This window comes from Apium graveolens, chromosome 10 (genome assembly GCF_009905375.1).
Source record: "Apium graveolens cultivar Ventura chromosome 10, ASM990537v1, whole genome shotgun sequence".
NCBI classification, from domain to species: Eukaryota; Viridiplantae; Streptophyta; class Magnoliopsida; order Apiales; family Apiaceae; genus Apium; species Apium graveolens.
In genome coordinates, this window is record NC_133656.1 from 133,512,196 (window position 1) to 133,526,334 (window position 14,139).

Below are 14,139 nucleotides of genomic sequence, written 5' to 3' on the forward strand. Positions count from 1 at the left end.
GAAACTGATGCAGATGTTTTGGAAATGTGTGAAATGATGCCTGCTAATAGAGTGATATATGTGTATGCAATGACTTTGAAGCCAATTGTTGCTGTGGACACTGATGGAGCAACACAAGATTTTGCACCATCACAAGATCCCAACATTGAATATGTAGATCCTAGTACAGAACCTTATTCAAGGACTACCCTAGATGATATGTTAGACCTTGAAGGGATATTTAGAGATGAGGGAGTTGTTGAAAATGAAGGAGAAATGGTAGATGACAGCAGTGGGGAAGGTGATGAGGACTACAACCCTACAAGGGATGCTGATGAATTGAGTGACTGTAGTTTTCATTCAGATTCATCTAATATGGACAGTACAGATGAAGAAGTTTGTATTCTGAAGACTGAAAGGCAGAAAAAAAGCAAGGCCAGATCTGAAGGAGTAAAGAAAGGCAAAGAGAAGACAGTTGAACCAAGCAATGACAGTAACCAAGCAAAAGAGGGAAATGAGACAAATGAGCAGGACAATGTTAGTGAAGATGATGAGGGATATGCATCAGACCAGTCTAGCCATTATGCTTCCAGTGATGAAGAAATGATGGCCTGCAACTCTACTGATGAGGATGAGATATCATTCCCAGTTTTTAATCACAAGACAGACATGAAAGAACCAAAGTTCCAGTTGGGCATGTTATTTTTAACATCAAGGATATTTAGAGATGCTGTGAAGAAGCAGGCAATCTTAGAGAGGAGGCCAATTAGACAATGCAGAAATTATGGTTCCAAAGTTAAGTTTGTATGTGAAGGCAAATGTGAATGGAAAATATATGCTTCAAAGATGTAGAGAACTGATACTTACCAGATTAAGGTGTACAATCCTAAGCACACATGTACACAAACATTTCACCAAAAGCAAATAAATTTAAGGTGGATTGCCAATTACTATGAGGATGATATAAGGATGAATCCTACTTGGCCCTTGCAAGCATTCCTGCAGAAAGTAGTTAATGACTGGAATTGCCATTTTCTATATATGCAATAGCTCGAGCTAAGAGAAAGGCCTTGGAGAAGATTAATGGTAAGCATGTTGATCAATATGGTAAGATGTGGGAGTACTGTAATGAGCTGCTGAACGTTATGCCTGACAGTACCATACTCATAGTTACTGAAGCAGAAGAAGTCAGAGATGGAAGGAAGAAATTCAAGAGATGTTATACATGTTTTGGCCCATTGAAGAAAGGATTTAGAGCTGGTTGCAGACCTCTTGTTGGTTTAGATGGTTGTCATTTGAAGGGGCCATATGGGGGCAACTATTAGCTGCCATTGGTACAGATGCCAATGATGGAATGTACCCCATAGCATGGGCAGTAGTGGAAGCTGAAAACTCTGATAGCTGGAATTGGTTTCTTCAAAACCTAAAGGATGATCTTAGTATTGAGAATGATGGAGGATGGACATTTATTTCTGATAGGCAAAAGGTATAAAATGATACTTTGTATATGTGGTTGGACCTATATATATGTATTATAATTAAACTAATCTCCATATTATTCATTTGTTTGTAGGGCCTTATCAATGCATTGGAGACTGTTTTCCCAAATGCAGAACACAGATTTTGTGTCATGCATTTATACAGGAATATGTGGAAGGACCACAAGGGGATTGGTGTGAGAATGTGTCTCTGGTTGGCTGCTAGGGCCACAACAGATTACACCTTTAACAAGCACATGGAAGAACTTAAAAAGGTAATGTACATTATGCATTATAACTTTAACAAGCACATGTATATAATGCACCATATGCATGTCACTAAAATGTATTTTTATTTACCTATGTCTGCCAATAATATGCATCATTCCTACAGTTGTCAAAGAAATGTTATGAGTGGCTATCAGAGAAGCCCAGATCACAATGGACGAGGAGTTCATTTAGGATAATTTGTAAAAGTGATATCTTTGTGAATAATCATTGCGAGGTTTTTAACAGTTCCATAAGAAAATATAGGGACCTCCCTATAATTTCTATGCTTAAAGCTATTCACAAAGATATCATGAAAAGGATACAACAAAGAAGGGACAAGATGTTCAACAGTTATGCCTTGAATCCAATCTGTCCCAATGCAATGAGAAGGCTAACTAAGTAAGGACCACTAAAACCTTCACTACTGAACCCTAAGATCTCATATTTACTTGTTAATATGTATTTTATTCTAAATACAGGGCAATTGATCAAAGTAAAGGATGTAATGTAATATGGAGTGGTGGTGCAAGATATATGGTAACAATGACTGCTGGTGGGTATGAAATGGTTGTTGATTTGGAAGCACATAAATGTGCATGTAGGAAATGAGATTTAGCAGGGATACCATGCTATCATGCTTGTGCATGTATATCATGGAGCAAGAAAAATTATGAAAATTTCATTCACAACTGTTACAGTAAGGACATGTTTCTTGAGTGTTACAAGTATATTGTAGAGCCTATTTGTGGTGAGAAAGAGTGGAAAGAGACACCCTATCCAAAATCACTTCCTCCAGAGGTTAAACCTCAAACAGGTAGACCTAAAAAGAAAAGAAACAAGGCAACTGACATTGTTGGCAATGATGCTACAAGGCTGAAGAGACAAAATACATAAGTTAAATGTACCTACTGCAGTGAGTATAGTCACAATAGAAGGACATGCAAAGCTTGGGTAACCTATCTAACTTTTTCCTTATATATATACTTGATATGTAATGTAAGATATTTGATAGTTATATTGTTTATTTTCATAGGCATCTGAGATTGCCAATGGTTGTGAGAAAGTGGCACAGACTAAGAAGAATAATGCAAAGAAGGACAAACTTTCTGAGGTTCCACAACAGGCTCAGGCAACACCTCAACCTCAGGCACAACAGGCTCATGAGGTTCCACCAACTGCACCTCAGCAACAAGTACCTAGGGTTAATGATAATAGTCAAGGTGGGGTGTTCAAGAAGCAGAAGCTTCAACATAAGGTGAAGAATACTCCTCATGGAATCCAGCCAAGTCCTACAACCTCTATGAACAAGGTCACCACCAATATTGAAGCAAGAAGAAGGGAAATGCAAGCCAAACTAAGAGATAATCCAGTTTGGAAAATTTAGAAAATGTAGTATTGGTTGGCACTTGTGCATCTTTTGTCTTTAGAACATACTGTGTTTATCATATTTCATGTTTGTCATCTTATGTCTTTGGTCTAAGTTTAAGTAACTTATGTCACTTTTGTGACCAACATTTGTGACCATTGATTTGTCGAATGTACTTTATCTTTTGCTACAATTTGTTTACCTTTTACTAGGAATATAAACTCCAAACATTACACATATATTGTCATAAAATCCAAACTTTAGATTTCATAATCTCGGAACATTACACATATATTGGCAAAAGGCACATAAACATTACACATATTAAACGAAGGTTCATAAAACATAAATAGTACACGTTCTGTAATAACCCCAATTTTTGGAAAATTTTGAAACCCTTATGAATAGTGTTTTTGCTGAATGAGAAAACTTTTCATGCCACACTATGTAGGGGTTCTGTTATGGATATTCTGGGATATTATTAGTACTCTATGAAGTATATAAGTGTATGTAAAGATCGTCAGAATCCAATTCCGAACACTTTGGTTTTTCCCGGAAATCCACAAGATACGGAGAGAATTGAGTATAAGGTAACAGGATAAAAAGGATTTAAATTAAAGGATTATAATGGAGGATCATAAAAAGGAATATAATGTATTGAGAAAGGTTAAGGGAACCTAAGTAATAAGATCCCGGGTATGATCCTTCAAACGATAAACGAGAACGAAAGTTAAGCGAACCGTATAACAGATCAGCGGTCATTAGGCAAACGATTAGGAAGTTAATCAAAGGGATTAGTGGGAATGATGTCATCCAACCAATAGAAAGAGGACAAGGAAGGGAGGATGACATCATGAGGATGATGTAAGCATGACATAGGGAAGGAGGAGATGTGGTGGAATATTAACCACACAAAACCAAGGGCAACTAGGTAATTCACTAAAGCAAACAACAAAAATCAACCAACCAAGCAAATCATTTCATTTTCATCAAACAAAACACAAAATTCTCTCTTCTTCTTCCTCATGCTCTCGGGTGGTTTCTTAAGAAATGGGAAGTCCAAGCTCCTCCACTTGTTATTTTCCAAGGTAATTATCCTAGCTTCTCCTAGTTAAGTTACATACTTCCTATAAGTTTAAGCTTCTAAATCCAAGCCAATCTTTTTCTATAAATCATCAAAGAAGATGGTGAATAGTGTTTTCAAGAACTAAAATTTGTGTTCTTGAAGTTTTGTTTAGATTAAGCTTGGATAAGGGCTTTAAGGGTGATTCCAAGCCATCCTCTTGATTCTCCACTCTCCAAGGAAGGTATAAACTACAAACCCTAGCTTTAGTTTTGAGTAATTAGGATTGAATGTGTTTGATATAGCATATGTGAGGCATGATGCTTGATTGGTTGAAGTTTGGTTGAGTTTGTAGAGATTAGTTGGTTTTGTTGTATTGTTGGAGTTGTAAATCTTGGTAATTAGTTAAAGAACCTAAGTAAAGCTTTTAGTTCATGTGAGGAATAAGTATAAATGGTTAATATGGATTTGTTGGGGTTGTTATGATGTGATAAGGATGGATATTGGTTGTATGATTGATTTGGGGTTGATTTGTGGTTGGTATCGAGTGGTTTAAATTTGGGAAATCGCGTAAACATAGCCGTCGTAACGTCCGATTTTCTTTGGACTGTTTTTGTGCATAGCATTATGACCCGAGAACCCCCTGCTAGATTATGACCACTGCCATGTTTAGATAGCTCATGTTACGAGCTTCGTTTTGATATGTAGTTCGTTCGATTCCGATGCACGGTTTAGGAGAAACGACCGTTTCAAGTAACGGTGTTTCGCGAACGAAACTTTTTCCCTCGCCTTACTTTGAAACATAGATTAAAGACCAAAAAGGGTTAATTAATGTATGAAACATTTATGGTAAGTGTGTTAGGCAGTTGGTAAGACACTCGCGAAGGAATCGCTTTAAAACTCGTAAAGGTTAAATTATTAAAAATGGTGGAGCCGAGGGTACCCGAGTGACTTAAGCAAATCAGTAAGCGCAAAACAAGCGTTAGAGTCTAAGTTAGTTAAAGTATAGATTTACAAGTGACTTTGGTTTAATTCCAACTTACTTGTTGTTTATAGGTTACCAGACTCGTCCCGAGCCATTCGTAACCCCCAGTCGCTCAGGCAAGTATTCTATCCGTTATACTGTTGTTGTGATGTATATATGTATATGCATTATCTTGCGATAGATGCATGATGTTTATATTAGCAAATGTTGCGATATATTGTAGCATGTGATATGGTATATATGCATGCCTATTTCATATTCTTGAAATATATATCTGTTGGTTCAAATGCTTATTCGTTGCATAATACCTATGCTAGAGATAAGCGGTATTTGCGTATACCCTTAGTATAGGGACCCAAAGGTGAAAATATTTTCTAAAACCGGGAGTCGAGGATCCCGAGTAGATTTTGTATATATATGAATATGGATATATATATATATATATATTTATTTATATATGGTTATAGTTTTCCAAACTATTAATCGAATAAGGTTTATTCGATAACTTTAAACTTTATTTATTATTGAATATTATTTCGAATATCATTCGAGGGCTTATGACTCTTTTATATTATTTATTGAATATTATTTGAATATTCATTTGAGGATGTATGACTCCTTTATTTTATTTAATGAATATTATTTATAATATTCATTCGAGGTATTATGACTCAGCGTATTTTATTTATTGAATATTATTTGAATATTCATTTGAGGATCTATGACTCCGATTATTTGCTGAGGTATATTCTTTATTTTATTAAAGAATAAGGTGTAAATAATCAAACTTATTTTCGATTATTCAATTAAAGATAATACTTTCATATAAGTATATCTTTGGTTATTTAATACTCGTTTCAAGTATAAGTTTTAATACTTCTACTTCAATTATTTTTATAAAGATTATTCTTTATGGGAATATTATTTAATTAATAATATTCAGATATTTTCTAATATTCTGGGGACTGATTTACTTCATTAAATCAGCCTTACTCCAAACACTCTTTAAAGTGTTTTCGAGTCTTCAAAATGATTTTTAAAAGTCAGAGCGGATCCCAAAACTCATTTTTATATTTAAGATCTTCCTTTTTAAAGGGGATTTAAATACTCGCTCAAAACCTGGGGAATCCGGCTCTGTGGTGTATTTTATATTCGCAACGAGGTTGCAGATTTGGTAAATGAATTGATTACTTGCCCAACGTTCGGGAAGTAAGCCCATCTCATTGAGTCGGCATACGCGACAGGCCGGGGTACGGTCTATTATTGTGTAAGTGGCTGGGTGGCAGTCCATCAACGCGTGAGGGGCCGGGGTCCGGTCTAGCGCGAGGTCCTAATGCGGCCAGGGTGATGACCGGTGAGGAATTCATCCATCTACAGTAGAAAAGGTTACTTATTGGTATCTTTGCCTGATCAGCGAGATATCGGGTTTATGCCAAAATTCTTTTCCTTTCCAAAATTCATTGGATGTTTCAAACTCTGTTCATACTTTACATAACAGAGGTTCCAGGAAATGTTTAAGAGATATATATATGTGGATATATATATATATCGGGACTAAATAAAGTATCTCGTAACTTTATTTCATTCAATAATATTTCAAAGATTGAATCTATTCAAATCTTGTCTTGTAGTCTCATCTATGTGATGAACTTTTGAAACTGATTATAACTTGAACGGTGGTAGTTCAAGTAGTATTGGGAAAGATATAAGTATATTGGGGTATTTGGTAACCTCATCTTTTAAACTTATATCTAATTAATAATTGTCTTATGAATGACAAAGATTTTCAGAAAAACGTTGAGACAAGGTTAGATATATGAGATCACCTTGCAACGATATTTTTATACAGTTGTACAATGGGACTTTGTGTATATTATGCATGGAAGAGGACTTCCATTACTTTGAAAAGTATATATGTATATATACTGAATATTTTGCGACTTCATCGCATTAAGATATCAAACTTGGTTCATTTCTTTTGACCAAGATTTTCATGAGTATTATGAGTAGACTCATATACTATTAATCATTATACATATTATTTTGGTGGGCTTGCTGCTCACCCTTGCTTTCTTCTTTCATCACACAACATCAGATAGATAAGATGAACAGGACCAAGCTCCCAATTCGCGATCGGATAGGAAGCGTTTCGCAGCTTCCTATAGGCATTGAAGTCACTGTAGCTGAGGTAGGGAACTACCAATAGACTAGGCTTCAACTTTTGATGTACCAGATTTATGTATATTTATGAATTGTAATAATGGCAATGAAATGTAAATTTATTCAGAACCTTTTTAAGGTGTATTGACATATAATTGTGGAATAAAATGACTTGTGATTATTTTTGGATGTTCATCTCTGAGACTATAACGTGTGGTGTGTGTGTTTATTGTGGGGTCACAGTACAGAGTAGTTGAGAAATTATTAAGATTGGGTGTTAATAAGGGAAATGGAACTCGTGACAACCCGGATCCCCGACCCCGGATCTGGGGGTGTTACAGAAATGGTATCAGAGCTAAGCGTTATAAACCTCAGAGATGATGGGACGTTAAGATAATAAGTTCACTAAGATAATAAGAACTCTTGCCAAGTTCATAGTCGGACTACCTAACGTAGTACTGACAGTTAAAACCCTTATGGGAACCCTTATAAATGTAGCGATAGGAGCGTAGTTCGTTATCGTATATGGTAGCGGGACTCCAAACCCTGAGGTTGAGGAGCAACATCGCGATGATATTTTATTACTAATTGGAGATCGGATTGTGGATCCGATAGAGTGTCCTAATGCAGGACCGGATGATGTTGATATTGAGGATGTAGCGGTTGAGGATGTTGTCCTAGAAGGGATAGTTGTTGAGGAGGATCCCATGGAGGATCCTGACAGGATTGGATAAAGGACCACTGATGAATTGATGACCATGGTTTGGTCGACTACCAGAGGTAGGATTGGCCGGTCACTACCGGAGGTTCGTTCAAGTTGTAAAGATAGTAGCCCCTTTAACGCGGCTTACTCGTAAGACTGAGAAGTTCGAATGGACAGAGAAATACGAGAACAGCTTTCAAGAACTGAAGCAGAGGTTGGTGATGGCCCCTATGCTGGCATTGCCGGATGGAAAAGGAGATTTTGTGAAGTGTAGTGACGCTTCGCACAAGGGCTTAGGGTGCGTGCTTATGCAGCACGGTAAGGTAATCGCGTACATGTCAAGACAATTAAGGTAATATGAAATTCGATATCCCCGCTCATGAGCTTAGGCTCGTGGCAATAGTTACCCTAAAGATTGGAGGCACTACTTGTATGGAGAGAAGTGCGAGAATTACCTAATCCATAAGTGCTCTAGTACATTCTTACGAAGAAAGAGCTCAACATACGCCAGAGGAGGCGGTTAGAGCTAATCAAGAATTATGATTGGGAGATTCTTTATCATTCGGGAAAAGCCAATGTGGTGGCTGATGCCCTTAGTAAAAAGGAGAGACTCAAGATGATAATGTCTTTGGGAGAGTTTATAAGAGATTTTGGAAATAGTAGTGAAGGTAACCGGAGCCGGTACCGAAAAGCTGTTTGAGATTGCAATAGAGACCGAATTATTGGAAAAGAGCATACGGTGCCAGAGGAAGATGATAAGGGAATAATGAGGTATTCCTACAGAAATTGGGTTCCAAAAGTTCAAGAGCTTAAGGATGAGAACTTAGATGAGAGCCATAGTTTGAGGAATAAGATTTAGGGCAAACCCTGAATGTGATAGTCAGGGAGGACGCCATCAAGATAGAAGGAACCCATAACATAATGGAGTGGAAAATGAGGATTTTAAATTAAAAGATGACCCCAATTATGGGGAGTAGGATGAAACATTTTATACTAAGGAAACAGAAAGTCGAGTAAGGAAAGGAGACCCGAGACGGTACTCCTATACGGCAATTCATGGACCTGTCTAAAAAGAACTTAGACTATTATTCCCAACCACCACCTTGAGGAAACAATGCGGTGAGAAATTCTTTCAGGTTCTTTAAGTCGCTAAGCTCTTAGAGTTCCAAGGAACAAGCTGACCCAGTCGAGGCAAGGGCCTGGCTAAAGGAAATATAGGAATCATTTTAGATTCTAAATGATGGACGGATCACAAAAGACTATTTTTGTCACTTACCCTCCTAAGAGAAGGGCCACTACTGGTGAAAGACCAAGAAAGGCACGGAGCCAGAGGTTAGAATAAACTGATTAAAGTTCAGTCAATTGTTTTCGGGAAAGTAATTCCCAAGGTTATGGAGATAGTGTAAAAGCTTTAGAGTCAGAACAAAGGCAGACGAGTATGATGAATTATGAATCTAAGTTGTAAAAGTTGTCAAGATTCGTTCTGAGGACACGAATCCAGAATGACGGGATGTATGAAATCAATGCTTATGTTATGTTGGTTCATGAAATAATGATAAGAGAAAGGAAAATAAAAAGGAAAATGAAGTGGAAAGGAATATAAAGGCAAGAGAGTTTGAGGAATGATAAAGGAGTTGGGTATGAGGAAACCCTAAAGACTCGTAGAAATAGAAATAGAAAAGTATGTAATCGTCCGGATGAGAGTGATTCACCATGAGTTAAATTGATGGTTGAAGGTATAAGAGATACATATATTTTATCCCCTGTAAGTTGGAAAGATTCGAGGAAACCTTGAGATAATTCGAAGGATAGACAATGAGACGCGGATAGACTGAGGAGACAAGAAAGTAAGAAACTAGGAAAATTGGATGAAGGAAGTGACCTTCAAGAATGTGAAGTGTAAGATCGGTGGCTTGATACCCAGAAAGGGAGACGCCAGATATGAGAGATATCCCAACATTGAGGTGACTGTTGAGAAACAACAAAAGTAAATAAGGAATTATTAAGAAGAAGTTCACGTTGAACACGACCAATATCTTCCAGAACATCCTTGTTATCGTTACCAAATTAGGCAAGATAAGCGGATGACCATTGTTATCTTTTGGAGGCCATATGGATTGACCTCAATTTGAATAAGGATGCTATTATGAAATTAGGAATATACTATCGAGGTGGGAATGATTGAATAAGATACCCTTATCAGGGATATATGACTTTATTTATCCATGGATGGATGCATGTACCTTTTCAAAGGTGGAATTAAGGATAGAACATCGGTAACTTAAAATGAATCCTAGGGGAATGCATAAAGGTTGGCATTTCACCCTTAATAGGGATAATATGAAATTTGACAGTATGAATTGGAAAGGATTAAGGTAATAACAACCTTTAAAGAATCAGTGGAGAATTTTTTTTTCAAAAGTATATAGACAATGATTCTAGTATTAGTATATGGTATTTTGATATGCCCTGTATCTAGGGAATACAGGAGGAACGATTCAAGGATAACCTTAGAGGTTTTACAAGGAGAAAGGTAATATTCAAAATTCTCAAGAATAGAAATGTTGATAAAGGAAATATGACGTAATTATAATGTTGCCAAGTGGGGCACGTGTTAAACCACGAGAAAGTATGGATCGAACCAGTAAAGGTCGAAATTGTTCAGGGCAATTAGGACCTAAGATAAAAGATGTTCTAAGTATGATTGAGAGTCAGTCATGACAAGTGATTAGCCTCTAAAGACTGAGGCAATAACTTATGGAAAAATGGTGATATTTTTTTTCCCATCTGATTTTAAGGAAAACATCTTCACTCAAGCAGTGATCGGAAATAAGGTAGAAAATTTATTTGGAGGTGGTTAAAATGACATTGACTGTAAGGAAATTTTACTATCAGGAAAGGCCAAAGAGGTGGCCGACACTTTAAAGGTAAGTGGATAATTATAGGCACGTGTGCCAAAAGAATACAGTGATGATGGTTAAAAATGTGAAGGTTGAATTATGGTTTGGAAGACTGACATTCCTTCTGATGACTGTGCAATACCCAACCGTAATAGTAGTTGGTAAATGTTTAATTCGTGTAATCGCCATGAACGGGCTATCTATCTTAGAAGGTCCTATCTTGAGATAAGCCAGGACCATGTTTCAAAAAGGACTAGATGAACCCTTGAGTTAATTCTTCTATTTAGGGCGTATGATTAAGAATGGTATTAACCTGCTATCGTTGCTTTGATTGAAACTCTTCTGCACTTTTATCTGCTTCATGTCATGAAAGTACGTCAGAGTTTGGAGTGTTCTTCATGAATTGTGATTGGTGGTTATGTTAACTCCTTAGGAGAATTAGATACGAGATGGATGGACTCCGTATGGTTAGTTATTAAGACTTCATGGAAAATGAATGACTACAGTAGGTCAGTGGTGGACCTTAGTAAGGCAGCAATGATTCTGCGAGTAATGAGCTGATTACAACCGTGAGAGTTGTATTGGAATGGGTGTTGAGATTGAGTACCACTAATCGGGTAGTGGTAGTGTATAAGTTATCATTGATAGACTAATTAAGTAGAGTATCTACCTAGTGAATAATTATTCTTTCTTATCAATAGAGAGTCGTATTATTATACAAGGAAGGTTGCGGTGCAAGCATAGAATTCAAGTAACGATGATGTCTAGAATGAGATCCCAGATTCGATTTTCGATGTCGAGGGAGTTTCAAAGGTAATTGTGTATAAGCTCGAGGAAGAGCATGGGTCCATAGAATGATGGACGGGATAGCGAAAATATTTAGGCACGTGAAATGCGATGCTATAATACTTGATGTTGATATAAATACATATATGTTTTGTTCTTCTATGACAAACCTCTATAGTTCAGAGGTAGGTTCCAAGCCAGATATTTTGTGGCAGTATATTTTTTTTTTTTCATATATACAATTCTCTTCAGTTCGTTCTTTTCTCTTCTTTTCATTTCATGTAAGCTGAGAAGAACAACCCTTCCAGAAGGGGAGGTATTGCCGAATGACTATCTATCTTTGTGATAGAAGCCTAGTAGGATACCACATGTTGTTTAATTGCTTGTCAAGTACTAAAGGCTGGCCACCTTCTGTACTAACTATGCGATATAACAAGTGTTCATGATCATAGTGATCTCTCAACAAATTCCTTTACTTCTATTTGATTGATCAAATTTTGGAAAATAGAAACAACTGAAAAAGGAGTAATAAAGTGGTGGTAGTATGCGGAATGGGAACACATTCGTGATACTAAGGTTGACGTGGTTATTAAAAGGTTATAGAACGCTAACAAGCAAAAGTATAACCCGTATAATATTAGGAACGGAAGGTAGTAGCGATTACGAACTGGAAAAGAATGGGTATTGAGAAGCAAAAGTTCTAATGATTAGAAGCTATGATGAGAGTCTGTGTAATAGACTTGAAAGAATTTGGAATGATCACTTAATGAGAATTGAGTTATCTTACGACAATAGATCCTATGTCATTATCGAGATGTCGCCTTATGAGATCCTTGAGGGAAGACAATGTCGATCTCCCTTATGTTAGGATGAAGTTGTAGAGCGCAAGATGCTCGGACCCGCAGTAGTCCAAAGGACCAGGGATATAATAGATCTAATCAGAGGACGGCTGGTAGTAGCCCAAGATGGACATGATAAGTATGTTGATTTGACACGAAAGGATAAAGAGTATGAAATAGGGGACCTATAATGTTATAGGTATCCCTTGGAAAAGATTGATGAGGTTCGAAAAGAAAGGAAAGCTAGGTCTACAATTTGTTGGACCCTTGGATATATTAAGACGTTTGGGAAGTTAGCATATGAGCTAGCCCTAACCCCGAACATGTAGCAGGTCGTAACGTGTTTCACGTATCAATGTTAAGGAAGTGAAATTCAGATGCCAGATAAATAGAGGCATATGAGCGCATAGATATGTAACCCGACGTAACCTATATGGAGCAACCAGGAAGGGTTATAGAGTGAAAAGGGACAAGTGCTTAGGAGAAGGGTTATCAAACTAGTCAGAGTTTGACGGTAGAACCACAATGTGGAAAATTGACTCGAGAGTTAGAAAGTGTAATGCTAAGAAAGTATCCCCATTTGTTTTCTATCTGATTCTGGGACGGAATCCTTTTAAGGAGGGGAGACTGTAATAACCCCAATTTTTGGAAAATTTTGAAACCCTTATGAATAGTGTTTTTGCTGAATGAGAAAACTTTTCATGCCACACTATGTAGGGGTTCTGTTATGGATATTCTGGGATATTATTAGTACTCTATGAAGTATATAAGTGTATGTAAAGATCGTCAGAATCCAATTCCGAACACTTTGGTTTTTCCCGGAAATCCACAAGATACGGAGAGAATTGAGTATAAGGTAACAGGATAAAAAGGATTTAAATTAAAGGATTATAATGGAGGATCATAAAAAGGAATATAATGTATTGAGAAAGGTTAAGGGAACCTAAGTAATAAGATCCCGGGTATGATCCTTCAAACGATAAATGAGAACGAAAGTTAAGCGAACCGTATAACAGATCAGCGGTCATTAGGCAAACGATTAGGAAGTTAATCAAAGGGATTAGTGGGAATGATGTCATCCAACCAATAGAAAGAGGACAAGGAAGGGAGGATGACATCATGAGGATGATGTAAGCATGACATAGGGAAGGAGGAGATGTGGTGGAATATTAACCACACAAAACCAAGGGCAACTAGGTAATTCACTAAAGCAAACAACAAAAATCAACCAACCAAGCAAATCATTTCATTTTCATCAAACAAAACACAAAATTCTCTCTTCTTCTTCCTCATGCTCTCGGGTGGTTTCTTAAGAAATGGGAAGTCCAAGCTCCTCCACTTGTTATTTTCCAAGGTAATTATCCTAGCTTCTCCTAGTTAAGTTACATACTTCCTATAAGTTTAAGCTTCTAAATCCAAGCCAATCTTTTTCTATAAATCATCAAAGAAGATGGTGAATAGTGTTTTCAAGAACTAAAATTTGTGTTCTTGAAGTTTTGTTTAGATTAAGCTTGGATAAGGGCTTTAAGGGTGATTCCAAGCCATCCTCTTGATTCTCCACTCTCCAAGGAAGGTATAAACTACAAACCCTAGCTTTAGTTTTGAGTAAT